This window comes from Serinus canaria, chromosome Z, assembly GCF_022539315.1.
Source record: "Serinus canaria isolate serCan28SL12 chromosome Z, serCan2020, whole genome shotgun sequence".
NCBI classification, from domain to species: Eukaryota; Metazoa; Chordata; class Aves; order Passeriformes; family Fringillidae; genus Serinus; species Serinus canaria.
This window is the reverse complement of record NC_066343.1, coordinates 45,037,660-45,059,018: the sequence shown is the minus strand read 5'-3', so window position 1 is coordinate 45,059,018 and position 21,359 is coordinate 45,037,660. Positions and strand designations below refer to the sequence as shown.

The 21,359-nt window shown below is 36.8% G+C and overlaps 1 long non-coding RNA gene across 2 annotated transcripts; it reads right to left on the bottom strand.

Moving 5' to 3' along the window:
* Positions 1 to 13,686: 13,686 nt before the first annotated feature.
* Positions 13,687 to 20,052, bottom strand: LOC127061074 (uncharacterized). Of its 2 annotated transcripts, XR_007780512.1 has the most exons (4): positions 19,998 to 20,052; positions 19,609 to 19,695; positions 17,557 to 17,653; positions 13,687 to 17,100 (listed from the first exon to the last, which is right to left on the bottom strand). It is a non-coding gene; the product is annotated as an uncharacterized LOC127061074 (long non-coding RNA). The 2 variants fall into 2 exon arrangements; XR_007780511.1 differs by lacking the exon at positions 19,998 to 20,052 and having other exon boundaries at positions 19,609 to 19,928.
* Positions 20,053 to 21,359: the final 1,307 nt, after the last annotated feature.

Here is a 21,359-nt window from a genome sequence, read left to right as displayed (position 1 = left end):
GAGTGGTATTCCATGTTTCCAGATTAAGGATAGTGATGCATGCTCTTTCCTTTTGTCAACATGCTATGTTAAAGGATGTGAAGAAAAACAGAGTCTGTATTTCAAGAATAATTTTTTAGCCAGGAAAAAAGGATGAATTTGGGTTAGTTACGTGCAGGCGGACAGGCCCTGATCATATATTCCCATATATCTGTGTCTTCAGATTAACAGAATCACTGTTAATCACCAACATGAGATGCTCTTCCCAGATACAGAAATTAAAAGGGAATATTCCTTCCTTAGACTAATCAAAAAAGATGCGTTGAAAAACTATTTCTATATGAATCAAAACTGGCCACCAGAAAAAATGGATGGCAAGTATTTAAATTATATATAAGAAAATGTATTTCCAGAAAAAAAATCCATGCATTTATTTTCCCCCTTTACATCCACTTTTTAGATGAAGCAGCTGGGATAGAGATCCCTAATGCACAATCCAGCTTAAACTGCAGAAAACAATCCTGCTAATTTAATTGCATATGTCATAGAAACAGTTAGTGAGAAGCCAGGAAATTCACAGCATCCCCTACCATTAAAAGAAAAAAAAAAACTGGTGAGATTTTATCTTTCCCTAATAAATTTCAGTTAGGGCTTGAGGCAGCCCAAGAGAATTCATTCATGTTTTGCATGTGGCTGAACTGATCAAAATGCGAGAAGGGAATAGGCTTAAACAAAAGACTGCACAATAAATATATGTGCAGTCAGCTTTGGATTACCCATGGTTATATCATCTGAACTAGTCAATGCCTAGTGCCACATGAATAATAAGCAAGCTTCAGTATTCTCCTGAGCTCTGCTCTTTCTGTTGCTTCTTATTCATTCATTTTTCTGGACAGAAATTTTAAATTGCTGTGTATTTTCTATGTCTTTGTTTTTACCCAGGCTGTTCCATTTTATACCCATCTATATTCCCCAGGATGACTGAAACAGCTGTTTCCTTCCCAGTGTTACTTTCATCAGTTTCATTCTGGTTTAAAGTCTGCTGGCAAACTGCTTCAGCAGTTAGAAGGATCTCATTCTCAGTCCTAGTTACTGTCCAGTTTAGTTTTCCTGAAAGTTGAATGGAGCCTTTTGCACCAGATAAAAGACAGTGGAGGGCTGAATTTTGTGTGTGCTGTTGAAGGATTGCTGTGCAATATAAGCCTTATTCTCATCCTGCCTAAAGCAAGGCTAAATCCACTCAGGTCAAAGAAGGTAAAGAAACCCAGGCAAGAGAAACAGGACCTCGGCATATAATTTTTTCCTCTTCAGCATCAAAAACAGTGAGTCAGTTCCCCAGTGTTACAAAAGAGATGGTGTGAAAATGAATAATGTTGGTGTGATGCACAGCACAATCACATCACATGTGCGGAGAAAAACAGAAGAGGGAAAGTGGCAGCCAGCTGCCACTGTCAGACAGATTCATTCCAAGGGCTGCACATCTGGATCCTGCAGCTGCCAAACTCATACTGATTGATTGCTTCCAATCCTGGAGTAATCAGAGGTTAAGTAACAGAAGCAGCACCGTCCCAGTGCAATCAGAAAAGATATAGTAACTATTACTCATCAGTAAAAAACTATTTTGTTTGTTTTCTCCACATCCATAAGATGTTTACTGACATGTGAGTATCCAAACCTCTAGAACAGAGAATGGTGAAAGATGTTTTTCAGTGGCCATTCTCTCAAGTATCACATCTGTCCTTAGCATAACAACATTATGTATGATCATGCTTTCTGGTTCAGAGAAAATGAGTCCTCACTCTCTGACTGGCATAACTCCCTTGTTAGAGCTGGTTTGAACATGTTCCCTCTCTCTTTCCCTCTCCTTCTGCTAATTTTCTTGTGTCCTAAACCCCCACTTATTTCCAATTAGAAATCAACATTTTTCAACAGAAGCAATTGCTTCCCATACAAGTAAAATCTAAAATAAATAGTAAAGGTGGGATTTTTTTTCCCCAAAGTTCAATTTAATTAAAACCTAAAGCAAAATAAACAGCAAAAAACATTATTTGAAAGTGACACAATTCTTAGTGTTTTCAGAATAACTTCTGATTCACAATGCAGTGAAATCTGAATCAGACCATCAGAATGATTTTGCAGTTTTTTTTTTCCAATGCACACTTATGCTATTTCAGAGCAGTTAGAGAGATTATATATGAGATTTTTTAGGTTTCTGTTTTCTTTTCTACATCAGTACAGTTTCCTAAAATATATATATTAATCACATCTGGTGACCATAAACATATTTTTAATAAAGAGTATGCATTTCAGCAATTTAAATATGCACACTGAAATATTGATTTATTTTTCTTCCCAACCAGATAAGAAATACACAAGTGTTCTGAGTGTGACTAAAAGGCACTCATTCCAGTGAATTGTAAAAGTCTGAAACTTCTGTGCATCCTTTCAACTGGGGCACATCTTTCATTACCCTGAACAGTCAGAAGTCTCATCCAGGAATACACAGCAAAACACACAAGTCCTGTGAGGTCGATAAAGGTAATTTTGAATCCTATCTCTGAACTTTACTGATTTTACAGTAAAGATTTACAGTAATTTTCAAATTACTGATATCCTATCAACAATTCCCAGCTATCAGTAATTCCCAGACTTACATTTGAGTGTTTCAATATTTCTCTGGGATGTTGCAACTGCAAGATCCTACTCTAGAGATTACAACTGCTCCATCTGAATATCCTCGTAATCTTTGCAATGCTGCTACTTTGTATCATCATGTCCACATCACATGTACTGGATAAAATGAAACATTTTTGAGTATCATTTACAAACTGTCTGCAGTGGGAAGTACACAGAAGCATATGTAAATATTCAGGACGGCAGTATTAAATTAGAAGCAGTACAATGTATTTGAGCCATAGAATCATAGAACATGCAGAGTTGGAAGGGACCCACAAGGACCATTGGGTCCAAATCCCGGCCCTGTACAGGACAGCCCCAGGAATCTCAGCCCTTCCATGTGCCTGGGAGCATTGTCCAAATGCTTCTTGAACTCAGACAGGCTAGGGCTGTGACCACTTCCCTGACTTAAAATGTGCTCTGTAGTGAATCAGTGTCCAAGCTATGAAAATAATACTAAGTACAGACAGGAAACTTAAAGACATTTAGCTGCTTATGCAAGTAGAAATGTAGATATAGTTTCAGGCTGCTTTATCTACTTGTGTGTTTTGCTCAATTAATTTCATTTCACTGGACACTCTGATTTCCAGTATTCAAAAGGATGATTAACCATCTTTATCTTCACCACATGCACTTGAGGTAGGGAAGCACTATCCTGATTTAAAGACAAAGATTTATAAACTAAGTGAATTGCATCAGATCAGCCCCCGTATGTGGCACAAGACGGGATTTTTATGATGTCTTCAGAATCCTAGTTCAACAAGTTGGCTAGACTGGAAGACCATATTTTAATATTTCAGAGAGTTTCTGCTTGGTTGTTTGGATGCAAAGTTTAGCCACATTCAGGTTGTTGATCCATAGCTTTATGAAGAATTGCTGGAGAGAATAAAAGCTTCTGCTTTGTGTGTCTAAAGGTGTTTTTTAATATTTCTTGTTTAAAATCTGTAAATCCTGGGGTGCACAATGCTAATTTTTATTCCAGTTCAACTAGAGGACGACTTAGAATGAATGACCATTTCACAAATTGTGTAATCAGGGAACAGTGTAGAAGTGCCATGAAATATTGCACCAAAGTGGGTTCTGTTTGCTGCTGGACTACTTGTGCACTGGATTGAGGAGTCTAAACTTGAGATTGGCTATGGCAGCTAAAGTCATGCAGGAGGAAGTCATATGAGCTACTTAAACATAGCTAGGACTGACATATTCCATAAGTGATGTGAATTTAGGAGATTATGTGTGCCAATGCCTTTGCCCGTGGCTGGGGGTGCTTTTTAGACTGATCAAAGATCCTCCAGCAGTCAGGACTGGGAAACCATTAGCTAAAGTACCCCCACTTATTTCTAAACCATGAGATCTTGTAAAGAAACATCCAGGACCATGCATCCTTAAAGAACAGACTAGAATTGTCCCAGGGGCATCACTTTTCAATTCTTGGTGCTCATACTGTAAGCCAGAACTATTTTATTAATCAGGCCAAAACTAATTGTTTACTTTATCTCTTACCAGACATCTATTTTTCCCTGTGTAAAAGATGTGACCCTTTAAAAAGTTAAAGGACCAGAGAAGTCAATATTGAGGATCTCCAGCAGCTTCTTCAAAGCAGTAAAAGACGCCTCTAAGCAAATAGTCACAGTATGATATGAATAAAGACAGAAATTAATAGAGTCAAAATCAGTAATGACCAAAATTGCTTTAGATGCTGCAGCCTTACACCAAATACTCTTAGCTACCTTTCTCAAAAACACAGCATGAAGCAAAATGCAGCTAGTCAGCCTCCATGTTTCCTGTCTTATGCAAAGGCCACCTGCCTGATGCCTCTGATTAACAGCACTTCTTCCCAGCATCAATGTTATGTTCTTTCTTTCTACTTCTTCCTTCTGACATTTGCTAGTGTCTGTGTCCCTTTTGCTGCATAAAAATCATAAAAATTGAGATTATTTTGAAGATGTGATCACCAAAGTAGAAATTGTCACCTGGATTTAGTTATCTCATGTAAAGGCCATGTCTGGTCTTCACAGATCATGAATCACCCATTGTACATGTCTCTTAAGCCGAATTTGACCCAGTAAATTTAACAAGGAAGTTTCATTTTGTCTTTTGTTTTGTTTGTTTCATTAATTACATAGTGGAATTTACGATTTTTCCCACAAAATACATCTCAAATTTTGTTTATGGTCAGAAGAATAACTGTAGAAATTATGTGTATGCAACAGAAATGCACTATATTTGCATTGAGTTACATGTGCTTTGTGTTTTGAACATAGACTTTTTTCTTCTCTTTATTTCACAGAAACTGATCCATCTAGGAGACAATAATCTCGTTTGTTTCATGATTCTTTCATTATCAACACAGTTGTTAAGTGTTTACAGTTGCAGATCTTTATTTAATACAGAAAAAGGAATGAAATTAGTCAGAAAAAAAATCCAGCTTGCATTCCAATTTCTCTTCAATAGCCAGAGACTATTTTTCAGTTGTGTCTTTTATATTTGGCTAGATATCACATGCACATTAAACAGTAAAACTTACCTTATGGTTAATGATAAAAATGTGGAAGAAGAAGATTTAAGAGAGAGAATAGTCCTACTTTACAAATGGAGGAAAGGACAGTTTTAACAATATTTTTTTTCAGAGCAAACCCTGTATTTTACCAGAATTTAGTGAGGACTTTTTAGGATGTTCTTATTACTCTTTTAAATCTTATTAATCTTTTAAATCTTATTACTCTTTTAAATGGACTAACAGCAGTGTTCTTGGCCTATTAATTTAATCCAGCTGTAGAAACTAATTTTTATGTTACCCATCAGTATCTCCAGACAGGAAGATTGAACCAAAAACATGGTATGGAAAATCAATGGCTCTGTTTTAACAATACAATTTGCAGTGCAAGATTCACATCCTATTTCTTCAGCAGGGGAGGGATTTTGGACTGGCTGAAAAAGACATCTGAACTGAAACAGATTTCCTTGTTGTTCAACACTCATGGAATGAGCTCACATTAAAATAATCTAATACTGTTTGATTACTTAGTAGTTCACCAACTTGCTTTCATATTTATTTTTCTCCTAGTTGACTTTATTTCCATCATTACTCTCTTTAGCAAGGTTTGTTGCCTGGAATGCAGGCATAGCAGATCAACCAGTACTACATCTTCAATTTATTATCAATTTTACCTGTAGCAAGAGATAAGCTTGCTGGTGTAAAGCTTGCAAAAGTTGGAGTATCAAACATATTTTAGACCTTCAGCATCTATTTATTTGTTGGTTTGCATTTTCTCAAAACTCACTTTAAAATTAGGAAAAATTTATTCCTATTGGATTTGTATTATCCCAATCCTTTTTCCAAGGACAATTTCATGGTTCAGGAGGTTTTTTGTTGATTGAAGAGTGTGCATTAAACCTCACAAAAGCCCAACAAGTAAGAAAATCAAACTCATGGTAAGCAGAGGATTGTAGAGAGAAATCCTTGTTATGCAATGCTCCAAGCATGTGTTATACTAACATTTCTCCCAAAAAATAACATGAGCTTTTTATTGCTAATTATGACGTGTCCAGGAAATGCATTTTTCCTTGTCCAAAGCGAGAGTTTTCTGGAGATTTTCTGTGTCTTAAAAGCCTCCAGCACGTGTTGCAGGGAGTGTGATTTTTGGTTTCACTGTACCTTTCAACAAAACTGGCTAGGTATGGATTAATACATGCCTTGAGGCATGTAAACAGCACACCTATTTCCTTTGCAATCTGAGCATTAACTGAAAAAGAAATAAACCATCCTTCAAGTGGGAAGATGGCTGGATGTTTATTTGAAAGTAATATCTTCAGGGAACATGCATATATAGCTTTCCATTTTTAAGTCAAGTAATCTCCCACTTTAGATACATGTGGATAGAGCCCAAAATTTAATGACTACTTGAAATAAAGTAGTCATTAAATTTTGGGGGCTTCCTCTTTTGATTGCAAATTAAATGTGATGGTAGAAATGTGCTCCTTAATTGTAACTTTTGTAACTTGTAATTCATGTGGGGTTTTGATAAACCAGTTTTCATGGTATGGGACCAGTTTAAGGCCAGCAGCACCTCTGCCAGCATTTGGTCTTCAATCCAGGATTTAGCTTGGCCAAATGCTAATAGGTGTAGTTGTGTTTGCCGGTTGACAAGCTTGCATTTCACAAGCAGTAGAGAGAAAAAACCAACCAACCAACCTCAACCAACCAACCAACCAACCAACCAATTAAAGAAAAGCCTTTTCCAAGAAAAGAGAGATGTAAATCCTCTTTAAAGTGAAAACAGTCATTAAAGCAAATCCGTGATATTGGAACTTTTTTCCCTGCATTTTTAAGAGGGAAGAGTTTTAGACTTACCTATATTCAACAATAACAGACTGAAAAATACTTGATTTCTTTCCTAACAAGAGAAAGATATAAGCCATATTTATTAGAATGGCAAATAGACTTTGTATTCTCTTTTCTTGTTACATTCCAACAAAGTAATCATGTGTAGGAACATTAGCTGTAACCAGGAACTTCATCAAAACCAACCAAAAATTACTTGCATTTGGTTTTTCTTCATATATCTTCATGAATGGGACTGGTTTAATGAGTCTTAAACAAAAATCTGCTGGAAGGAAGCTAAAAGACAACTCTCTGAATAATAGATTACGTTTAGCAATCCCATGTATAAATTTGTTCATTCTTCCCTCAGCATTACAGAAAATAGCAGCTCACTTTGCTTTTCTTTTAATTTAGAGACTCCTAATTAGTAACCAGTTTAGTTGTTTGGGCAGCAAAATAACAGCCTGATTAAAAATCAGAACAATTTGTGATGAAATACATTATTCCTCCACATGTTCAGAACAATACTTAGAGGTTAACACCATGCTTTCACAATCGTAAAGGTGGACCTCAGTTTCTCTGTGACAGGTTTAAACACAGTATTAGCTACATGTTCTTAAATATCTACTAATTACTAAATGTCTCCTAAATATCTACTAAACAACAGCCAGTGAATCTACTTAGCAGATTTTTTATCAGTCTTAAAGCATATTAGTTCTGACATCATGACTATCAGGTGAAAAACCCCACTGTTCAGAAACCATGAATTGTAGAGAACTATCCTTATGTAGGTACAATATTTTCTTGGGTATTTGAATGTGTAAAAATTAGTAATATGAAACAGCAGATTAGTGAGCTTTAGAAAAAAATAAATCAAGCTCCTTCAAGTAATTAAACCATTCTCACAATTTTTATACCTGTAAAAATTGTGAGAATGGTTTAATTACTTGAAGAACAAATACTATATTTGTGTTTGTTTAAATATTATTTTGCGTATGTCTCTAATTTTCTTACTTTATATTAGGACTTTTTAAAGTGATGGTTTCTCTTTTTATTTATGAAGCCTGAAATGAAGTTTATTAATAGTCAAAATATGTCTATTAATTTTTTTCTATGATATTAATACTATGTAAAAATCAGCAAATTGAAGACACTGTCCTAGTACTATTAGGTTTTATGATTTCACTGCATCTTTATGTTTTAAAAGCTGAAAATCCTGAAAATAATTTTCATAACTTGCAATTTTATTAATCAGTGAGGTAATTATGCATTATAATGCACAATATGACCTACTATATTTATATATCTCTGAAATCTCTGTATTTCTAATTGATAATTCTATGAGAAAGGAAGAGAGAAGTGAGTTTGGGTTCAGATTTTATTCTTTTTATTTTAATATCAAGGGATATTTATTTCAGGAAGTACAATTGTGGCTTGTAACCTGACCATATATTGCCTGTTTTCCCACAGAAATAATTTGAAAGTAATGACTCTTGATCACTTAGGTTAAGAGAGAGTAATTCTCAGATGAATGCTGAAAACTGTGAAATTTCGGGGGTTTTCAAAATAAATGCTGGAAGAACAACACTGCTCAGATATTAAGAAAGTCTTTTAAAATCCTGTGAAATTCCCATCCAGATTTGTCAGACACTTGATGTACATTTACAGTTTACCAATATTGCTAACATTTAATTCTTCTGGTATGGTCTTCAGAATAATTAATTTGCGCCTGAATAGCAAAAAAAGAGCTGTGGTGTTGAATCAGGCTTGATGCAATGTTCACAATCACTTCTGTAACATCAGCAAATGATAATCTGCTTTAGTTCCCAAGAGAAGGAAAAAAAAGAATATCAAAGCTCTGAAAACTGTATTTCACAAATTCCACCCTCTGTTCCATGTCAATTCCATCAACATCAAATTTGGGTCCAAGTTCTTCTGAAGTAATCAGGGTTTTCCACCCAGCAATATTTCTGAAATTCAAATGGTAGCATCAGTTACTCCTGGTCATTCTGTAGCACGAGTATGCAAGTCACAAATATTATGCAAGTTTGTCATCTCTACTAGTGTTGCACCTTTGAGTGGTACTCTCCCCTCCCATGGGTTGGAAGGGACCCATCAGGTGGGAGCTCACTGTCAGCACCACCTATGTCATCAGAGCTTTCTCTGCCTGCAGCATTGCACACTAGACTGCCTAAGGCTTGTTTACCTCAGGGTGAGGAATTCTTAGAGTGTAATAGCAAATTTCATATATACTCATGTTGAATGTTCTTCTGACGGTGGTTTGTTTGCTAATGTGACATTCCATAGACACAGTTATTAGTTTAACAAATTGTGGGCAAGAATCCCACAAAATCATCAGCTTGTTTCAAGCTGACTATGGACCTGTCTACTGTGCTCCTAAAACCAGTAGTTATTTTTATTTTGCACTCTTTAAGTACTTGAAATCCACTAAACACACAGCAAAATAGCAAAATTTAGTTAGCATGCATGCACAAGTTTACTTTTTCTTTTTTTTTTTTTTTTAATTAAGCACTCAGACCTACTTCAAACGTAGCACAAATATGCAAGTCAACTTTATGATTAATAGCTTCAGACTCAAATGTGCTTTTATTTTTGGTCTTCATGGAGAATCTACTATTTCCACAGAGATTTTTTTCAACAACTTTAGCTGTATTTAAAGTTAATGAGCTTTTTCAATTAAAGCTTCAGATATTTAGCCTTTGGATAACATTTAGATGAACCAGGGTGTATCTAATTATGTTGGGTGAATTCTTAAGAGGCTCTGCATATACTTCATTCATAACAAGCACATTTTATGTTGTGGGCACGTACTGGACTTCAATCTAGACTGAATGCAAATCACCCTTGTGAAAACAGAGTTGCCAATAGGTCTGAGAGTTCGAGGAATGACTGCACTGGCAAATGCCCTTGAGAATGTACAGCATCAGACATTCTGAGTGAAGGAGAAACCAGGACTGCCATCAGGGTAAAAACTAAACAAAGAAAAGAAGTTTGGGTAAGGATTTAAGAACATTGTCTAAACTGGGCAAAACATGTCAGAACAGCATATTGAAATCTTACTGCTTGCTTATAGAAACTAGCAGCAAAACCAACAAAGGAATTAAACTAAAACCCCCAACATTTTAACATGATAAAAAAGAGGGTGGGGGGAAACTGTGTGGTTTTCAAATTCTGTACTTTGGTTCAGATGTAATGTGGAGGAAACTCAGCTTTTCACACTGGATTCCTGGGAAATGATATCTTCTGCTTGGGGAGTCCTTTTGTTTCTAATCACTCCACCAGACTCCTGGGTGCAGAAGTTATCAGACAAGATCGATAGTCTGACTAGACTGGAAGACTGGCACATGAAATTAAGTTGTTGACTTTTATTCAGGGCAGACATTTAAACTGTCTCATGTGTAACTTTTACAACCCTGAGGTCACCTGCAGTGTCCCATTCTTGAGTCACCACGTGCACAAAAAGAAGGCCTTACATCTATAAAACATCAAATGTGAGGATATTTGTTGGAGCAAAGGGCTTGCCAAAAGGAAAGAGTAAGATAAATACCTATCTAAGCAAATAATAAATAGTATTAAACTACAAAGTTAATCTCCAAACTGGGATTTTTAAGATTTTAATCCTAGGGACCTAGGTTGAGCAATAACCTGTGTGTTCAGTTCAGGTTTCTGTTACATTCTAAAGCATGGCTATCCAATTGTATGGTGTAGAAGAGCCTTCAAATAACAACATTCCAAAACCCCAGCTCCCTGCTGTAAGTCTGTGTTTTAAACACAAAAATACAAATTTCTATGTATCTTTACCTAATGTTCCACATGCATGGTTTTCTCAGCTCTACTCTGTGTCTCTTTGCAGGTTGTTTAAAGTTTGGTTAGATAGACTTAGCACACTCAGGGGAGTCTCTGACTTGTCTGGGCAAACTTTTTGTTGGGGCAACCTGTCAGTATAGAAAGGGAAATGAGTTGCAATTGTTTATCTTCCATGGAGAAATGCTGATAAAAGCATATTATCTTCTGTCTTTATCAAATTTTCTGAAGTTGACCATGGGCTGCAAAACAGATAGATTCAACAGCTAAGACAGACTAAGAAACAGATCAATAAAGAACTACCACTAAGGTTCCTGATCTCATTTCTCTCTTCCATCCAACCCTGCTTTAGCAAAGCACTAGAGAAGCTGTACTAGGATACAGTTCTGAAGTCAGCACTTGTAACACAGCTTTCTCATACTACTGCAGTGAATGATTAAAGAAGAAATTGCTGTCTTGTGACTGAAGCCTCTGTCTAAATCAGAACAAAATTGACAGCTGTTTCTTCAAGATTACTCTAACAATATATCTGATCCAAAAAGAAAATGCCACTTTTCTCATCAGCAAATGTTGCGTTGAAGTGGAAATGTAGCAAAATTCCAAATGAACTTGCCAAAATTGTGAGAGCAAAGGCATTTGCCTTAGGAAGAAAAATATCCACCATGTTCTCAGCGCTGAAGCATAAAATGGCTGTTTTCCTTCCATCTGAATTTTCTGTGGTTTCTGTTTTGTTTTACTAAAAACAAGGCAGAAAAAATCTTGGAGGCTAAAAAACCACACTTTCATATTATTTCTTTTATGAAGATACTTTGTACATAGCGTAATCCAGATCCAATGTCACCCTTCTGCTCTTTATCCGTGGAATAGCAGAGGCTGTGTCACTAGTGCTGACTTTTCATTGCTAGGTAGCAAAGCCATTCTTGCTTGGCAGACATGGGCACACCTAAGTCCTCTCCAGGGGCTGCCCCAATGCACAGGAGATGTATTTGCCATGCAAAGCCCCATCCTGGACAGCTAATCCAAAGGCAGCATACTGGGTGCTGGAGCCGGGCTTGGGTGTTGGAAGGGAATGTCTCACACTAAAATGTATTTGAGAAGCCACAGTCTTCATTTGTATTTATAGTCGTAATCACTGATTTGGCCTTTTGAAATACTTCGTGTGACTTGATTGCTTTTAGTAGCTACTTGGCTTTAACTGCACTGGAAGCAAAAATACATTAAAACAGCAAGCCCAGTTGGAGCTACAAAAAATTGAAAAAGGTGCTTTCAGAACTTACCAAGATACCTTTGTCGCTGGTTTTTGGGCTCCTGTCCCAATGACTTCAGCTTGAAAGCATTAAAATGAGTTCCTTATACATGCTTTGCAGGTGAGGGGTTTTTTTGAGCTTTAATTTGCTGCTTGATTTGCCCCGGGATTTTCAGGTGTTGCATGAGGGAGTAAAGAACAGAAAGTACCTCAGTTCTTGGTTGTCAGCCATTGGATGATGGCCACAGCATTATTAAACCATCCAAGCATGCTGGGTCTCAACCACAAAATTTAATTTTCCCTACTGCAGGGACTAATCAACTACCAGAGGCACTAAGTCCTAAGGAGACTGTTTTTTATCTTTTTTTTTCTCTTTCAAAGACTGAAACAAAGTTAATTTTACAGTTTTGTCTATCCTCAGGCTTACAAACAATGACAGAAACACAGCTTGATGAGAAGCAGATAAAAATTAGAAATTACGCTTACGCTATGACATAAATTAAAGCAAGATGAAAGGTTTAAATAATTAACAGCACCTCTACAAGTCAGATAGAAAGACCCCAGATTCCCTTAAGTAAAAGAAAATAAAAGGACAGAAAGGGAAATAAAGCAGGCTGAGCACTATCTGCAGCTACCTCTTGCTTCATGTGAAACTGAGAAAGAAGGTTGGTTCTTAGTGTGATTGTTTATTTCCACAGAACCACCTCCTCTGCAAACTGAATTCACATTTTCAAGTCTTCAGAAGGCATTTATAGTAAACGCACATTTGTACCTCAAATTTGGTATTCCAATGAACTATTTGTCACGGATTCATGGCATAATAGTCCTTTAGCCTTTTAAGCAGTTGCTAAAATACTGTTTTTTTTCAGGAAATCTATGTGTATGTTTTCTATCCTAGAAATGTGACTAGGCAATTGAACCATTTATATTTCATTTACTGAGAAGTGTAGGGTTTCATCCAAAGAAGAGAAATCTATGAGGGAAGTAAAGACAGCAAGGAAAGGAAAGAAATACTGCAGCTCAGCACAACCTTAATATTAATCTACATTGTTTTTAATCATAGAAACTGTTTCTTGGAGTTCTTCCAGGAAAGGGGAGCAGGGGGGAAACTCCACAGTGAAATAATGATACCTTAAAATCTACCAGTACTGAAGATAAAGGCTGTACTCTGCACATGTTAAATTTATCAGAAAAAGATGGTTTTGAGGAGCAGTTCACATGACTAAGGGAGAATTCTTTCAAAATGACGGCTATTCAGGCTTTATAAGAAACATTAGCTTAAAAGAAATTTGGAAATAGAAGAAAGTTCCAACCAAAGAAAACAATTATAAATATTCTTAATTGCCTGGAAATAATTTGTCATACAAAATTGGACTGAGATACATTTACACAAAAGCTTCAGATGCGTTGATGTTGTAATGCCTTTTAAGAGCCCAACATATTTTTTCACAGAGTGTTCCAATAAGACATTGCAGAAAAGGATATGACTTTCACTTTTATCTTCTGTCTCCCTCACTCCATTCTCCTCTACTTTTTTCACTTCAATTCTCCCCTTTCTTTCTTTTTTTTTTTTTTTTTTTTTTCAGGGCAGGGGGGAATATAAAATAACTGGAAGACACAGTGACTGCTACTCGGTGTATTTTATTATTTCAGGAATTCATTCCAAGATGGGCTGCAATTACATCTAAAACTTAAGAATAATGGGCTATTGACATGTATATAGTTTTAGAAATATAAGGCCTCATTTTCTCAGCTGGAATTTCCCCACAATGTGCATTTGCATTACATTAGAGATGCTCTTTCTTAAAAGACCATAGCGTATTCAGACATTTTGACATTATCTGGGTCAGAGGCAACATTTAAAAGCAATAGCCCTACATCTACTGTGAATCTCTTAGAAGCACACACAATGCATTAGAGAAAATGAGGGGAAAACTGAGAGGTTTTCCATATTAAGCTATAGTTTATGACATACCTGCCTGCCCCAGACATTAATCTGCAGGAGATAGATTGTCATGGTCATGGTCCCCTGCTCTACTCCAATTGCATATACATTACCTAAATTGAAATCTGCACTTCTTCACACCATGTGCAGTTTGATGTGACCTAGAAATGGTAGGATGCGTAAACTAGCAGTTTTCATGGTGCATATAATCATCTCCATTTTCCATGTATTTACCTACGTGTACAGCAGCTGCAAGTTTTTTCTTCTGGCTTAACAATGAGGACTTTATTTTCCCTTAGCTTAGCTGAGGTCTAGCTAGTTTGTCAGGCTCAAATTTGCATGGCAGTGGTTAAGGATATAAGGAACTCAGTACCTTTCTTGTTCCCAGAAGTGCTTAAGACATAACAAGAAAGGAATGCAGAAGTTTTTCACCTGTTACAATTGTTTTATAAAGCCCTTACAATGTATTCTTTGTCATCTTCCAAGAATGGGTCATTTATGATGGTAATGCTTACACAAGTGTGTTTTATGAATAGAAATATCTGTATAATTGGTGTGGTAATACAAGTGAAAACCCATGGAGGTTGTATTTAACTTTTTAATTCACCACTTGCAATATTTCCAGATATCAGATGTTTAATTTGTCCTTCATTGACATATTCCACTCTAAATGAAAAGGCCTCCAAATTACTACTACCCAATTGTAATTACTGAGATATTAAAGCCAGGGTAAAATATGGAGTGTTCTTCCTTTCTTTTTCCATGTCTTTTTTCTAATATTTCTCCCCACTCCCTCTTCCATCACCACCACAAATTTTACCTTTTCAAATTCCCCTTTTTTAATGCTATTCCTCTCCTTCCTTCTTAAAAATTGGGCACCACCTTTGTTGTCTCTTGGCTCTTGATTTTTCTAATCCTGGCCAATCCCTAGCACACAATACATCTGTCCTTTCCCTTTTTTTCCTGCCTTCAGTTGTTTTATTCACAGCCTGTCCTCTCTTCCTGTTTCCTGTTCATTCTACTGTATCCTTTTCTAATCAGAAAACCACAACTGTCAGTCCCTTTACCTCTCTCTTGCCTCTCTCTTTTAACTGAGCCCTGGATTTTCTTTGATAAACCAGTCCTTCTTAGTCACCTGTCCCCACCTCTCCTCCACCAGCTGGCAGAATGATATCTATCTTGCATTCCTGTGCTTGACTTTCCAGCTCTATTTTCTCCAGAGCTATTGAGCCAACAACCATCACAAAAAAAGCTTCTTATTAGAACCACAGAAATATGTCCAATAGCAGGTGGCAGTCCCCTCCCTGACTTCTGGAAAAAAGAAAACCCTAAAATCAGAGGATCTGCAAGGAGGCTCTAAGGAGGACATGCCAGAAGACTGAAGCTTTTCATTCTTCCAGTTGGGGAAGGAGGCTAGATAGGATCTGGAGAAAGGACAATTTGGGGTGTCCTTTTCCATGTCTCAGTGTCAGGAACTATCACTTTTCTTCCAGCCTCTGCCGGAAAGTTCAACTACCTCTCCATTGTGTTTGGAACAAACCTAGGCAAAGGAATGTGCTTTTCTTCTGGGGAAAGGATCTGTTGACTCCTAGGGCACCAGAGAGGGAAGACTCGTTTACATACAACATTGGGTTCCCTGCTCCACCAACACGTGAGGAACGGCATCACAGTTTTCTTTCCACAAGGCAGAACAACTGTCACAGGTCTCTCTCTCCTAAGCGGAGAAGGCGTGGGAAAGTGGGAACAGATGGAGCAGTATTATTTTTTTCCACAGCAAGTAGGCAGTTCTTTTCTTTTCCCCAGATTTAGCTAGCTGGCAACCACTGTGCTTGTGAACAAGCATTCTTACTAACACATTTGATTCCTATGCTGTGTCCCATTAGACAGGATGAAGTGGTTTCACGTCGCTCCACCATGAAATACCAACACTTAGGCTGCCAGGTTATGCTAGGAAGCACAAACTGTCTCTGGTTTCCATCAAATTTTCTTGCAGGTGAAGTCAATACCCAGTGCTCCACACAGGGCTGGAAGACAATACAATTTCTATGTGAATTTCTATTAGCAGTACTACTCACCCCAATGCCTTTGTGATAGAAGTCGACCCCTTTAAAGAAGTTATTGACATTTTAAACATGATTTTGTGGATTTAGCACATGACAACTAGTGTTTTAAATAGAAATTGTGGCTTAAAATATCACAGTGAGAAACAAAAAGACTTAAAGAAGGAAAAATTCAAGGAATTGTGTGTTAGTGACGGAAACCAGCCAGGAATGAAGCAGGAAGTGACAGTGGTGATTAAACAGAGACTAGGTATAGAAATTAAAATGCTTTTATCTTAGTAAAATTCTTTTTTCAGATTTAGAAAAAAAAAATTATCATTGTTTTTAGGACTTTCGAAACTTGAAGTGAAGTAGAAAGATCTGTTCATAAAATGTACAAAATACAAATTGGAGGGAAATTCCTTTGAATATATATATGACACCTTGTGTAAAGAATAATTCTCAGATATTCCTGGGATGAAGAGATATCCCAAACACACAGCAAGGTTTTAAATTGCTGATAAGCAGCAATAGCAGATTATTTTGGCAGTTGTAAGGCAGATAAATAAATATTTCAATATTTTTGTAGCATAAGCAAATTGGGAAATTAATATGATCTGACAAAACAGAGCTTGAGGTCTTTGTCACCTGTACTGTCTCATGTGGCACAATAGAAAAGTTCTGATCGAGATCAAGCAACACATCACCAAAGAACTCTGAGGATGATAGTGTGACCTGTCTGCTGTCTGCTTTGTGCCTGAATCAGTGCTCCAGGAAATATGCACCATTCCTTCATGCAATTTTGCTCCAGGAACAGGTCTTCTTGCATTTAGCATATGAACAACTCTTCCTTTGTGGTCTAAAAATTATTTCTTATGATCAGGAGTTTTCCAAGTCCCTTCTGCCCTCAGAGTTGATGAAGTTTGACTGGCAATTTGGATCTCACTTCTGCTGGCTTTGCTTGATTTTCCTTTCTTCCTTAGCACTTTCCTGTTAGTCTCATAGTAACTGGGGATTTTCTCTTCAATAATCAGTTATTTCTTCTTTTAAAAGTAGAAGCTATTTGCTATATGTGAAAATAAAAAATAATGTCCTGATCATTTCTTAAGCATATTTATAATGCAAAACTCCTGGTAACATGGTTTAGGGCACAGTAAATCAAAGCCAAAACAACTACAACAGGTAGAATTTAGGCAGAGGTATTCTGGCTATGATTAAGAGCTACTAAGACAATCACTTGAATCTGGTTACATTACAGTTTGAAAATAGAAATTTTCACTTGAGCAAATGCAGATGCAACTGATGTGGGAATAAGTTTCCTAATTTTTGACAAACACATATTTTATAGGCTGACACAATTCATAAAAACTAAACAAAAAATATTTTCCACAAGAATGTACTTGTCTCAGTGAAATTGCAAATACAGGATGTTGTTTGTTCTTTGAAAAAAAATGGAAATACCTCCAATGAAAAACAAAACTTAGATAGGCTGGTCATTTACCTGATAAAAGGAGACATTTACCTGATGAAGGGAGATGTGGGAATTCAAATCATGTCCCCCTCATAAACAACTCAGCTGTCAGAATCACAAGCCGTGGACAGTTTCCAAACCAGCTCTACTGAGATGTAAAACAAGAAAATGTTGGGGGAACAAGCAGTTCCTGGGAAGCAGGCAAGGGAGTTGGCTTATTCTTTTCTGTGATAATATCTCAAAGATACTGCTGACTGAGTTATTAAAATCCTATGTATCTTGAGAAGTCTAAAAGTATACATCAATTAAAATGGAAAAATTAGCAATTATCAATACTCCAATAGTTTTTCATTGAAAACTATGGAATAACTGACAAATTTCCAATACTCATGATCTTTATTCTAACATTTTGCCAATGAATTATAAAAATTAATATGAAAATCACATTCTATTTTGTATAAACTGTAACCACAAATTGGAAGTGCTGATACTTTCTGAGGACCATGTTCTAACAGCTTTATCTGGATGGGATATTTCATTAGTATTACAGACATCACCCAATCTTGTAAGCTTGTCATCATTTTGAAAAAAATATTGCAGACAATGATTTCCAAACCCAGTAAAATCACTCTTTGCGTTATGAAGTCAGCACCATTCTAAGGGTTTGCAGTGTAGTAAAATATCTGCAGATATTTCAGCTGAGGAGAATGACAGGCCTTCCTACAAACCATAATCCTGCAAGTCCTTTCTGTCCAGAGTCAAAAACCTATTACATTCTTCCATGGGGACTTCATTCTTCCCATCTGAAATGGCCTTAAAATGAGCTGCCAAGGAAGAACCAAGTGAAGGCACACATAGAAGGCACATATCTATATCTGTATCCACATGTCTAAATCCATGCACCTGTGGGTGCACAATCACACAACATACACAGAGAGAGAGAGAGTACAGCTTGTTCTTGGGAACATATCCTGTGGCTTCTCATTTTAGCTTTTGATTCCACTGCAGTAGCACTCCTGGATCTGCAAAGAGTTACAGGTTGCAGTCTACTGCAGGTAAGAGCAACTCTCTAAAGCCATCCTTGTAAGAATTCCCATGCAAACAGTTGTGAAACCATGTCTGATCACCTTTTCTCTGCTCTGTAAGGGATTGCAATGAAAAGCCACATTATTTATATGCTATTATACCACATGCTATTTCTCATACACAACAGAAAAAATCTTTGAGCTTTACAATTGTTGGCCAAAAAGGGAGCAGAAAACTTAGGAGACTAGTAGATGAATAATTAACACTGGTGGACTTCATTGCTGAAATTATTCCCCAGTGGCAGCTTGCAAGCAGTAGCTGCTTAGACCTTAAACAGCAAAATGGGAAACTGCTTTTACTGATCTTATTGAATGATAGATAAGAGTAAAAATCCATCAGTGCAAGAGTGTGCAGCAAATCAGTGTTCAGACAAGTTGTCCTAAAATTCCCTTCTCAAGAAATACTATGCATTTCCTTAAACCCCTTCTAGTGCAGGGGGATTTGATTTCCACTCATCTATTCAACACCAACTTAATCACTGCAAAAACACAAACAGGAATCCTGAATACCTATAAAGTGCATTTCAATGCACTTTTATAAATAAATCATATTTGGATCTAAAGAAAAGCAAAGACAGCATCTCAGCCACACTACATGGAGTCATAAGATGAATATTTATACTTACCAGTGCCTCTCTGACTGATTAATTGAGACCAAAAATGAAGCATAAAGAACTATAATTTCAAAATAGGTCTGTCATATCCTTCTTTAACAGTAAAATGATTAGTCCAATATGATTGTCTAAGTAAGGTCATTCACAAAATGGTGAAATACAAAGTAGGTATTCCAGTCTGCTCCATATTCTGGAACTGATTTCCTACAGAGTCTTTTCTTAGCTGATAGCATTTTAAAATTAGATCCCTAAGAGAAGATTATATCTGCCAGACTCTGTAAGTACTGCACACTAGGTCTTCTTTAAATTGTATTACAGAAGAGGAACAAAACCAGACGGGAACATGAAAATAGGTCTGTAGTTTTTTTTTAAAAAATATGTTAAAGACTTAGTTTATAACTTACATTTGCAGGACTAACATCAGAAGAGGTCTTCAGCCAAATATGATGACTTGGGCCCAGACAGTTTCAGCTGAGCAGAAAGACAGTGATCTGGAACAAGAAATGGAACCAGGCTGGACCATCAAGCTTGGAGTATGCTGGTAAACCACAGCTGGAGCTGGATCAGACAGAGGATGCCAGACTAAGAGAGAGGCACCAATAGGTGTGCTTAGGATGTGAGTTTGTTAGATATAGAATCATGATTAAGTTTGAGACCAGAAGGAGAAATAAGATTTTAGATGTGAAGCTAACACAGAGTACTAGAATTGCTTAGTGGTGGAGAAGTTAGCTTTTGGAAGGAGTTCACTCACTGTAGTAGTACAAGAACAGGAATTAGAATTCCTGCAGCTCACCTGACTTACTGATCTGTCAGGAGCTACCTTAGCATTAGGATTCGTCTGGTTCCTGGGTGATGTCCATGCCTGGATTTCATTAAAGGGTGTATTACTATGCCTTCAGTGCTCTTTTTTTTTTTTTTTAATTGCCTTTTTTTTTTTTTTTTTTTATTACTGCAGAGTCTGCCTTCAGAAGATGGGAAACAGCAGCAGATCGGTCTGTGTATATCTAAGGACTTTATTCACTGTTCTTAAAATGATATATAAAGCATGTCTACCCAAACCCTGTCTACCCATTTCTAACTTATTCTTTTTATAATGGAAGGAACCTGATGTGAAAAATTAGCTATATTAGATATATCTGTCTACCAAACAGACAAAATAGCAAAATTCACAAGTACTGGTTTTATTACTGTTTTTTTCTTTCTCGATCTGTGCATTAGCTGTCCTGCTTGTCCAGCAATGGAGATACAGTGTGTATCCTGGAGAATAGCCATCTACGTGTTACCTATGAACACTGAAAAAACCACAGAAGCTGTGGGTCATTTTGAGCCTTTCTCCACCAGTTCCTGGTAGTTCTATATCTCATCCTTTACCATCCTATAATATACCTCAGAGAACTTGCTATCTCTGTGTCACCTGGAGGACACATCTTTGCATAGCTTCATTTCCATGCCCCACCTCCCCCACCCTGCATTTTATTATTTTGAAAAAAAGAAATGTATTTGTGATCTTTTTTGGAGCTCAGCTTGCATCCAGTACTCATTTCCCCAAAATAGAACTCAGTTTTCATAGGTAAATAAACTTACACTTCCAATTAGAGCATCATTTTGTTGAGGGCATGGAAAACCAAGGTGGGGAGAGGGGAAAAATTGCCACAAGATGTTTTTATGTTTTGAAAAAATATACACAAAACTGGCATATGCTTCTAAGCAGAATTTGTCTCCAAAGAAAAATACTGTGTTTGTTATTAAAGTCTGGGGATTTGCAGCCCTAACCACATCATCAAAGTCTTATGGAGTCCAACAATATGAAAAGAAGTATGTATCAGCTAGAGACAGAGAACATCCTTAAAGACATGAAATCAGAAAATGTGATTGAAACACAGGAAACACAAAGAAGGCAGAAAGTGGATGCTTTGAAAGAACAGATCCCACTGAGGGCTGCGCAGCTCTTCTCACTCTATGGAGCTGCAGTTACATAGGATGAGAGGGAGAGGAATAATGTACTCATGAGTGAGTTAGGGAGATGCCAACTCAAAAAGACAGGTATTTTTAATTCTGAAATAGTTGGAAACTGGGTAACAAAAGCTATGGTGTAGCTTTACGAGGACTAGCTAAATGCAAAATCTCAGGCCACCTTGAAATTAAGAGAAATTGT